Here is a 10,604-nt window from a genome sequence, read left to right as displayed (position 1 = left end):
AGGATCGCATCTTACTTACGCAAACACCACAACGGAGATATATGAATTGCTATTTAACCTCATCCAAGGACCTCCTCGGTCAAATCCGATTCAACTAAAGTTGGAGAAACTGACACTTGCCAGTCATCTTTGAGCAACGGGGTTACTCGTAGCGATGAAACCAGTCTCTCGTAAGCGTACGAGTAATGTCGGTCCAAGCCGCTTCAATCCAACAATACCGCGGAATCAAGAAAAGACTAAGGAGGGCAGCAAAATGCACATCACCACCCACAAAAACTTTTGTGTTCTTCTCGAGAAGACATCTACGCATGAACCTAGCTCATGATGCCACTGTAGGGGAACGTCGCATGGGAAACAAAAATTTTCCTACGCACACAAAGACCTATCATGGTGATGTCCATCTACGAGAGGGGATATTCGATCTACGTACCCTTGTAGATCGCACAGCAGAAGCGTTAGTGAACACGGTTGATGTAGTGGAACATTCTCACGTCCCTCGATCCACCCCGCGAACCGTCCCGCGATCAGTCCCACGATCTAGTGCCGAACGGACGGCACCTCCGCGTTCAGCACACGTACAGCTCGACGATGATCTCGGCCTTCTTGATCCAGCAAGAGAGACGGAGAGGTAGATGAGTTCTCCGGCAGCGTGACGGCGCTCCGGAGGTTGGTGGTGATCTTATCTCAGCCGGGCTCCGCCCGAGCTCCGCAGAAACACGATCTAGAGGTAAAACCATGGAGATATGTGGTCGGGCTGCCGTGGCAAAGTTGTGTCAAATCAGCCCTAAAACCTCCGTATATATAGGGGGAAGAGGGGGAGCCTTGCCTTGGGGTCCAAGGACCCCCAAGGGGTTCGGCCGAGCCAAGGGGGGCAACCCTCCCCTTCCAAACCGAGTCCAAGTAGGTTTGGAAGGAGGAGTCCTTCCCCCTTTTCCCACCTCCTCTTTTTTTTCTTTTCTCTTTGATTTTCTTCCTATGGCGCATAGGGCCTTCTTGGGCTGTCCCACCAACCCACTAAGGGCTGGTGCGCCACCCCCAAGGCCTATGGGCTTCCCTGTGTGGGTTGCCCCCCCCGGTGAACACCCGGAACCCATTTGTCATTCCCGGTAACTCCAAAAACCTTCCGGTAATCAAATGAGGTCATCCTATATATCAATCTTCGTTTCCGGACCATTCCAGAAACCCTCGTAACGTCCGTGATCTCATCCGGGACTCCAAACAACATTCGGTAACCAACCATATAACTCAAATACGCATAAAACGACGTCGAACCTTAAGTGTGCAGACCCTGCGGGTTTGAGAACTATGTAGACATGACCCGAGAGACTCCTCGGTCAATATCCAATAGCGGGACCTGGATGCCCATATTGGATTTTACATATTCTATGAAGATCTTATCGTTTGAACCTCAGTGCCAAGGATTCATGTAATCCCGTATGTCATTACCTTTGTCCTTCGGTATGTTACTTGCCCGAGATTCGATCGTCAGTATCCGCATACCTATTTCAATCTCGTTTACCGGCAAGTCTCTTTACCCGTTCCATAATACAAGATCCCGCAAGTTACACTAAGTCACATTGCTTGCAAGGCTTGTGTGTGATGTTGTATTACCGAGTGGGCCCTGAGATACCTCTCCGTCACACGGAGTGACAAATCCCAGTCTTGGTCCATACTAACTCAACGAACACCTTCGGAGATACCTGTAGAGCATCTTTATAGTCACCCAGTTACGTTGCGACGTTTGATACACACAAAGTATTCCTCCGATGTCAGTGAGTTATATGATCTCATGGTCATAGGAACAAATACTTGACACGCAGAAAACAGTAGCAACAAAATGACACGATCAACATGCTACGTCTATTAGTTTGGGTCTAGTCCATCACGTGATTCTCCTAATGACGTGATCCAGTTATCAAGCAACAACACCTTGTTCATAATCAGAAGACACTGACTATCTTTGATCAACTGGCTAGCCAACTAGAGGCTTGCTAGGGACAGTGTTTTGTTTATGTATCCACACATGTATATAAGTCTTCATTCAATACAATTATAGCATGGATAATAAACGATTATCTTGATACATGAATTATAATAATAACTATATTTATTATTGCCTCTAGGGCATAATTCCAACAGTCTCCCACTTGCACTAGAGTCAATAATCTAGCCCTCACATTATCATGCGAATTACATTGTAATAAATCTAACACCCATACAGTTCTGGTGTTGATCATGCTTTGCCCGTGGAAGAGGTTTAGTCAGCGGGTCTGCTGCATTCAGATCCGTGTGCACTTTGCATATATTTACGTCCTCCCCTTCGACGTAGTCGCGGATGAGGTTGAAGCCTCGTTTGATGTGTCTGGACTTCTTGTGAAACCGTGGTTCCTTTGCTAGGGCAATGGCACCCGTGTTGTCACAGAACAAGGTTATTGGATTCAGTGCGCTTGGCACCACTCCAAGATCCGTCATGAACTGCTTCATCCAGACACCCTCCTTAGCCGCCTCCGAGGCAGCCATGTACTCCGCTTCACATGTAGAATCTTCTACGATGCTCTGCTTGGAACTGCACCAGCTTACCGCACCCCCATTAAGAATAAATACGTATCCGGTTTGCGACTTAGAGTCGTCCGGATCTATGTCAAAGCTTGCATCGACGTAACCTTTTAAGGCAAGCTCTTCGTTACCTCCATACACGAGAAACATCTCCTTAATCCTTTTCAGGTACTTCAGGATATTCTTGACCGCCGTCGAGTGATCCACTCCTGGATTACTCTGGAACCTACCTTGTTCATAATCAGAAGACACTGACTATCTTTGACCAACTGGCTAGCCAACTAGAGGCTTGCTAGGGACAGTGTTTTGTCTATGTATCCACACATGTATATAAGTCTTCATTCAATACAATTATAGCATGGATAATAAACGATTATCTTGATACATGTATTATAATAATAACTATATTTATTATTGCCTCTAGGGCATAATTCCAACATAATTATCCTTGGGGTCCGGAAAGTCCATATGCAATTTTATTAGGTTATTAGGCAAATGTAGTACCAAAGTTGGGCCTTGCCAGACCAACTTTAATCTAAAACGAATTATCAATGGGGTCCACATAACAACCCCGATCGTGTTAGGAGCGCTCAATTATGGAACATAACACCGGTAGCCGAAACTAAGGGGGCAAAGGTGGAACAAAACACCAGGCTAGAAAGGTCGAGCCTTCCACCTTTTACCAAATATATAGGTGCATTAAATTAAATAGCATTAATATGGTGATATAACAAGGAACCCATGTTATCACATGGAAGCAACTGCACCTACAACTAGCAAAGCTAATACATGGTTAAGCAAGCAGTAACATAGCCAATCAGTGGTTTGCTAGGTTGTGAACAGGTTGAAGGTTTTTACGGCATTGTTGAGAGGCTGATATCTAAGAGGTGGTAGGCAATGAGACATAATGATAGAAACGATAATACTAGCATGGCAATGATAGTAATGGTATCTGGGGAAATGATCATCTTGCCTGAGATCCTTCTTGGAAGAAGAATGACTTCGTGAAGCAAACGAACCGATGTAGTCGAACGGGTCCTCACAATCCGACATGCTTGCAGAACTCTATCGAGACGAGGAAACCGGACACAAGAATCAACACACGATATTCACCACACGACGCACAACACATATGATGCAATCCACGTATGATGCATGATCAGATAATATATGCAACCATGGCATGGCAATTCACGACAATCAAATACTACACATTAAGTGAAGTTCAATATGCAACGAGTTGCATATTGACGAAACTCCACATACGGATTATTTAGTTTTATCTCAATTAGGTAGACGACAATATTAAATGTTGTTAAACATGGCAAGAGGTGAAGCGTAATTAGTCTACCTATCTAGGCATTTTAAATGAGGTCGAAAATGACATATAGCATCTCCGAAACGACCTCACATGTTAATTAACAATTCTATCCAGATATGGACTAACATGTTTTAATAGTTTTGAACCAGAAAAATAAATAGGTTCACGTGATTCTATGTGTCGTTACAAGCAATTTACACATAGAGAACATCCCCAGCGGAGCTACGGTTCAAAAGATACGAACACCCCAAGATATGATGGCATGAATGCAATATATGTGCAAATGGCATCCACAACATTTCAAAACACACAACCAGCAAGATAATATTAAACTACACGAGATTCTAAGCAAGTTTCATATAGGACACGATCAAAACGGAGCAACGGTTCAACAACTACGAGCTAAACAAGAAATCACTACAATCTGCCAAAATCAGCCACATAACATTTTCTACACCCCACAACTACGAGCTACACAAATCCAATATGCTCAACCAAGGCATGAGACGATAGAGGGCAAGAAGCACTGCAACATAAAACTAACAACACCTAGCATGGAAGCATGGAACACTAGGAAAAGAAGTCACAAAATGGCATCTCACACACTGTTTCGGACTTAGTGAAAAAAACAGTTTATGAAACTGCAATTTTCGATCTGAAGGCATATTGCCAGCAGCAAAACCATAAGCTATAGGACTCCAAATGGCATGAAAATTGACAGCATGCTAGAGAATCCTAAACTCTATAACTAACTTCAATGCATCAACCTCAAAAGAGCTACAAATCACCAGATGAACGCATGCAAAGACAACAACAAAATATAACAGATTTCAGACTTAGAAATATTTCAGCATCTCCAAATCAGCACTATTTCCTAGCAAGTTGACAACAAGCAAACCACACCTAAACATGGATTTCTATTGCAACCAATATTACCAGAGGCTATCATACACATCCAAGAGCAACTCTTTAGTTGACAACTCCTTCATATCATGCACGGATTAAATCCCACGAAATAAACAAAAGGGCAACATGGAAAAGTATCACACGAACTAACTTGCTCAAAAGTTAAAACTAAATGCAGAGTAAAAATCTATGGAATTTTCTACCCTAAAAACATATATAACATGTGGGGTTGCAACACGAAAATATCGCCACATATATATGCGAGAATAAGTCCTAAACACGGTATAGCAAACTAGCAACAAATTCCTACATGCTAAAATACAAACAACTACTCTAAAATACATGGCAAAGGGTCCCTAAAAAATGAGCATTTTATCTACGGGGTTTGAGCAATCCGGACACGCACGGAAAATAAATACAGAACAATCCTATTGAGACAGCATGCAAAACTAGGCATTTGGTGGATCAAACTACTTCAAACATTTATGCAAGTTGCAAAATCGTAATCTACGCGAAATTCTACACGAGTTTCATATATAAATCATCACGATCCCACGCATGATTAATTATCTACGGACGTTTCAAAAATTCTAAAATCTAATCGGGCCGAGTCAAAGTAGTTGGGTCAACAACCCAATGGGCGCAGAATAGATGCGAAGTGCACTGAGCGCTACATAGGAAAAGAAAGGGGCTACCTAGTGGGCCGAGCCTATGCGGAGGAGGAGGAGGGGCGAGGCATACCGAGGCGCCTGGGCGCGCCTGGGCCTCGGGGCGCCTGGAGCACGGTGCGACCTAGGTGGAGGAGCGCTCGAGCTCCTCCCGTCGCTCTGCTCACTCCCAAGGGCGTCAGGGGCGGCGGCGGCAGGCTCGCCGGCAGCAGGATGACGACGGATGGCACGAACTCGCCGGGACCAGGCCGAGGGGCTCGATCCCGGCTGGATCCGGGGGGCCCACGCGGCGGCTGCCGGATCTACCGAGGAACGGCGACAGGTAGCAGTTCCAGCGGCTAGGGGGTTGCGGCGGCTCCGGTTTCTCGGGGCCGGTGGCGGAGGAAGACATGCGGCGGGGCACAGGCGAGGCGAGGCGGCCAGAGGGTGGAGGCGAGCTACAGGCAGCGGGGTGGCGTGCTGCGGATCCGCGGGAGGAGAGAGGGCCTCTGTTTGCACGGTGGTCGCCCGGATATGTCCGGGTTGGCCGCGGACATGTCCGGTAGGTGGGTAATTAGGGAAATCTGAGCCACAGGTCTGAGATCTGATGGGTGTAAAAGACTGGGGAGGCTAGCCTGCGGGATTGAAGGGTTTGGGCTTGCAGGTGGGATTTTCTTGAGCGATGTGGATGCAAAAATGTCTAGGGGAAACCCTAGTGGAGTGAGAGAGGTCTCTCCATGGGGTGGTGCTTATATAGCGTTGGGCTATGGTGGGGTGTACCTCGTCCGTCTGATCGCGATCCGACGACCACGAACAAAGGAAGTAGCTAGATGGGACTAGTGGGCTGTGTAGTTGGACTATGTAGGGACGAGAGGGAAATGGTGCGGTCCGTGGCAACGCGAATTAAAATACCGAAAAAGGTCCGACGATAGACCGGAGACGGTGCCGCTACGGTCGACCGTTCGGGTACCAGACGGACTCCGATTGCGACGAAATTCGACAGGCGGCCTACCTATATTAAAATAAGACCACACGTCAAGTTCCAACCCAATCGGGGGAATCTTCTGGAACGTCGGTCTCGGGCTGTCACAATTGTCCTACACTACAAGAGGATCTCGACCCGAGATCCAAGAATGAAAGGGGAAGAGGAAGAGAAAGCACGTGGTAAAACTTAATTGCTTCTTTGACAAACGAGTAAAACCAACGATCCTTAAAGGTTGCAATGGGATGAGGAATGATATAAGAAACAAGCAAGAATTCACGAAAATTTCGGCAGCACTTCGGTAGGAAAAAGGGGACAAAAAAATTCATAAGATAGGAAAACTAGATAAGAATCATAACAAACAACTAAATAGAGCAAGGGAATACCATGATCTTGTCCGAACAAGATGACAGATTGAAGAGAGCAACATCACAAGGCCGCCGTGAGAAAGAATAGAAACTAGCTCTTGGCACACAAAGAACGAGAAGAAATAGGCAACTACTACCACAAGAATCTTGAAGAACATCTTGAGAAGAATTGAAACCTTGATGCACCACCATGACGAACCTCTTGGGGAACACCAGAATGAAATGATGAAAGAATAAGATTAAAGGCCTTGCAATGATCTAGATGAAGCTTCTCAATGAGATACTTGGTAGAACTTGGAACTTCAGAAAAGAAAGATAAGCACTTGAAAAAAGAATTGATATCATGAGGCACTCCGAAAGAAGAATTGAAACAATTTGATGAAGCAAGAATAAGAATCATTTTATGCTTATCCTTCATCAAGTTTAATTGATGACAATCAACGGATTTAGCGTACCACTTATTCTTCTAGAAATGATTGCGGAGATAAAGATAGAGCACAAACTGAAGAAGTCTTGAAGGAGACACCGGTAAGAATTGGAACAAATGAGGATATAACAAGAATGAATGGAGATACATGAGAATGAAGAGATCATGATCCACGTGAGAGAAAAAAACTAGAACAAGGCACCGGAATAATTGAGAGACGAACGAAGAGACAACAATTGAGAAGAATATGAGATTGAAAGCTGAAAGCTGAGAATGAAGAATTCTTCTGAAATGATGTCCTTCGGAGGATCGAGGATGAAAACAACTCAGAAAAGCACCGGATAGCAAGAAATGGATTACTCATGATTAGGAACTACTGAGAAGATAACACGAAGCTAGAAGACAATCTTCACAAGAATGGATAAGAATTCAGATATACACTCCTCCGGTATTCCAAGCTGTAAATGATGAGGAGAACACCACCAAGAATAACTAAAACACTCCGGAATAACGAAGAATGAAAGGTTGAGCCAAATATGAGAACTAATTCGAATGGATCTTGAAGAAAGAATATGACTGATGAAATTCATACTTATGTCATAGTTGAAAAGAATTAAGGATCTCCGGAAAGGTTACAAGAGCCAGATAAGCTCCTGGGAAAACCTGTTGGTTATGGGCCTCATAAGTCCATTTTGCATCATGCTTTTATGTTGATATTTATCGCTTCTTGGGATGTTATTTCACCTGACGGTACAATACTTATGCCTTTTCTCTCTTATTTTGCAAGGTTTACATGAAGAGGGAGAATGCCGGCAGCTGGAATTCTAGCCTGAAAAAGGAGCAAGTTTGAGATGCCTATTCTGCGCAACTCCAAACGCCGTAAAAATCAACGAGGATTTTTTCGGGAATTATAAAAAATACTGGGCCGAAGAAGTGCCAGAGGGGCGCCAGCAGGTGGCCACAAGCCTGCTAGGCGCGGCCACCCCCTAGCCGTGCCTAGGGGGCTGGTGGGCACCCAGCTGGCCCTCTCTCCCCCCTCTTCTGCTATATGAAGGGTTTCGTCCGGAAAAAAATCAAGAGGAGGCTTTTTCGTGGATTCGTCGCCGCCACGAGGCGGAACTTGACCAAAACCAATCTAGAGCTCCGGCATGACGATCCTGCCGAGGAAACTTCCCTCCCGGAGGGGGAAATCGTCACCATCGTCATCACCAACACTCCTCTCATCGGAGGGGACTCATAAACGTGAACATCTTCATCAGGACCATCTCATCTCCAAACCCTAGTTCATCACTTGTAACCAATCTCCGTCTCGCGACTCTGATTGGTACTTGTAAGGTTGCTAGTAGTGTTAATTACAATTCATAGTTGATGATGGTCATGAATATGATTATGCTTTGTGAGTAGTTACTTTTGTTCCTGAGGACATGGGATAAGTCATGCTAATAGTAGTCATGTGAATTTGGTATTCGTTCGATATTTTGATGTGTTGTATGTTGTTCTTCCTCTAGTGGTGTTATGTGAACATCGACTACATAACACTTCACCATTATTTGGGCCTAGAGGAAGGCATTGGGAAGTAGTAGTAGATGATGGGTTGCTACAGTGACAGAAGCTTAAACCCTAGTTTATGTGTTACTTCGTAAGGGGCTGATTTGGATCCACTAGTTTAATGCTATGGTTAGACTTTGTCTTAATTCTTCTTTCTTAGTTGCGGATGCTTCCGAGAGGGGTTAATCATAAGTGGGATGCTTGTCCAAGTAAGGGCAGTACCCAAGCGCCGGTCCGTCCACATATCAAACTATCAAAGTAACGAACGCGAATCATATGAACATGATGAAAACTAGCATGACAGAAATTCCCGTGTGTCCTCGGGAGCGTTTTTTCCTCCTATAAGACTTTGTCCAGGCTTGTCCCTTGCTACAAAAGGAATTGGGCCACTTTGCTGCACCGTTGCTACTTTTGTTACTTGTTGCTCGCTACGAATCATCTCACCACACAATCACTTGTTACCGATAATTTTAGTGCTTGCAGATTTTACCTTGCTGAAAACCACTTGTCAGATCCTTCTGCTCCTTGTTGGGTTTGACACTCTTACTTATCAAAAGGACTACGATTAATCCCCTATACTTGTGGGTCATCAAGACTCTTTTTTGGCGCCGTTGCCGGGGAGTGAAGCGCCTTTGGTAAGAGGAACTTGGTAAGGAAACATTCATATAGTGTGCTGAAATTTATTGTCACTTGTCACTATGGATACTAATCCTTTGAGGGGCTTGTTCGGGGTATCTTCACCTCGAACGGAAGAACAAAGAGTTCCTCCTAAACCTCCTGCACCTACTGAAAATATTTGCTTTGAATTTCCTTCGGGTATGCTTGAGAAACTGCTGGCTAATCCTTTTACAAGAGATGGAACATCACATCCAAACTTGCATCTAATCTATGTGGATGAAGTTTGTGGTTTATTTAAGCTTACAGGTTTGCCCGAGGATGAGGTCAAGAAGAAGGTCTTTCCTTTATATTTGAAGGATAAGGCATTGACATGGTATAGGCTATGTGATGATACTGGATCATGGGACTACAATCGGTTGAAATTGGAATTTCATCAAAAGTTTTATCCTATGCATTTAGTACATCGTGATCGGAATTATATTTATAATTTTTGGCCTCGTGACAGAGAAAGCATTGCTCAAGCTTTGGGGAGGCTTAAATCAATGTTATATTCATGCCCCAACCATTAGCTCTCGAGAGAAATTATCATTCAGAACTTCTATCCTCGGCTTTCTCATGATGATCGCACCATGCTTGACACTTCTTGTACCGGTTCTTTTATGAAGAGAGATATTGACTTTAGATGGAATTTATTGGAGAGAATTAAATGCAACTCTGAAGATTGGGAGCTTTAAGAAGGTAAGGAGTCAGGTATGAATTTCAAGTTTGATTGCGTTAAATCCTTTGTTGAAACAAATACTTTTTGTGACTTTAGCGCTAAGTATGGACTTGACTCTGAGATAGTAGCTTCAGTGTGTGAATCTTTTTCTGCTTATATTGATCTCCCCAAAGAGAAGTGGTCTAAATATCATCCTCCTTTAGAAGTCAATGTAGTTAAACCCACTCCAGTTGAAGAGAGAGTCATTGCCTATAATGATCATGTACTAGAAAAATGGTTTTTAACGACGATATGTGTGGTCGTTAAAGGTCTGATTGTGGTCGTTAAAGATCATTTACGACCACAATCTGTTGGTCGTAGTAGGCTCAGTCGTTAAAAGTATAACGACGACATACCTTTTGTGGTCGTTATTCTTTTAAGGACGGGATGGTGTGTGGTCGTCCAACCAAAAGAAATAACGACCACAATTATAGTATTAACGACCGTTTTTGTCATCGCTAATAATGTTATCAT

The sequence above is a fragment of the Hordeum vulgare genome, chromosome 7H (assembly GCF_904849725.1).
Source record: "Hordeum vulgare subsp. vulgare chromosome 7H, MorexV3_pseudomolecules_assembly, whole genome shotgun sequence".
NCBI classification, from domain to species: domain Eukaryota; kingdom Viridiplantae; phylum Streptophyta; class Magnoliopsida; order Poales; family Poaceae; genus Hordeum; species Hordeum vulgare.
This window is presented reverse-complemented; position numbering follows the sequence as displayed.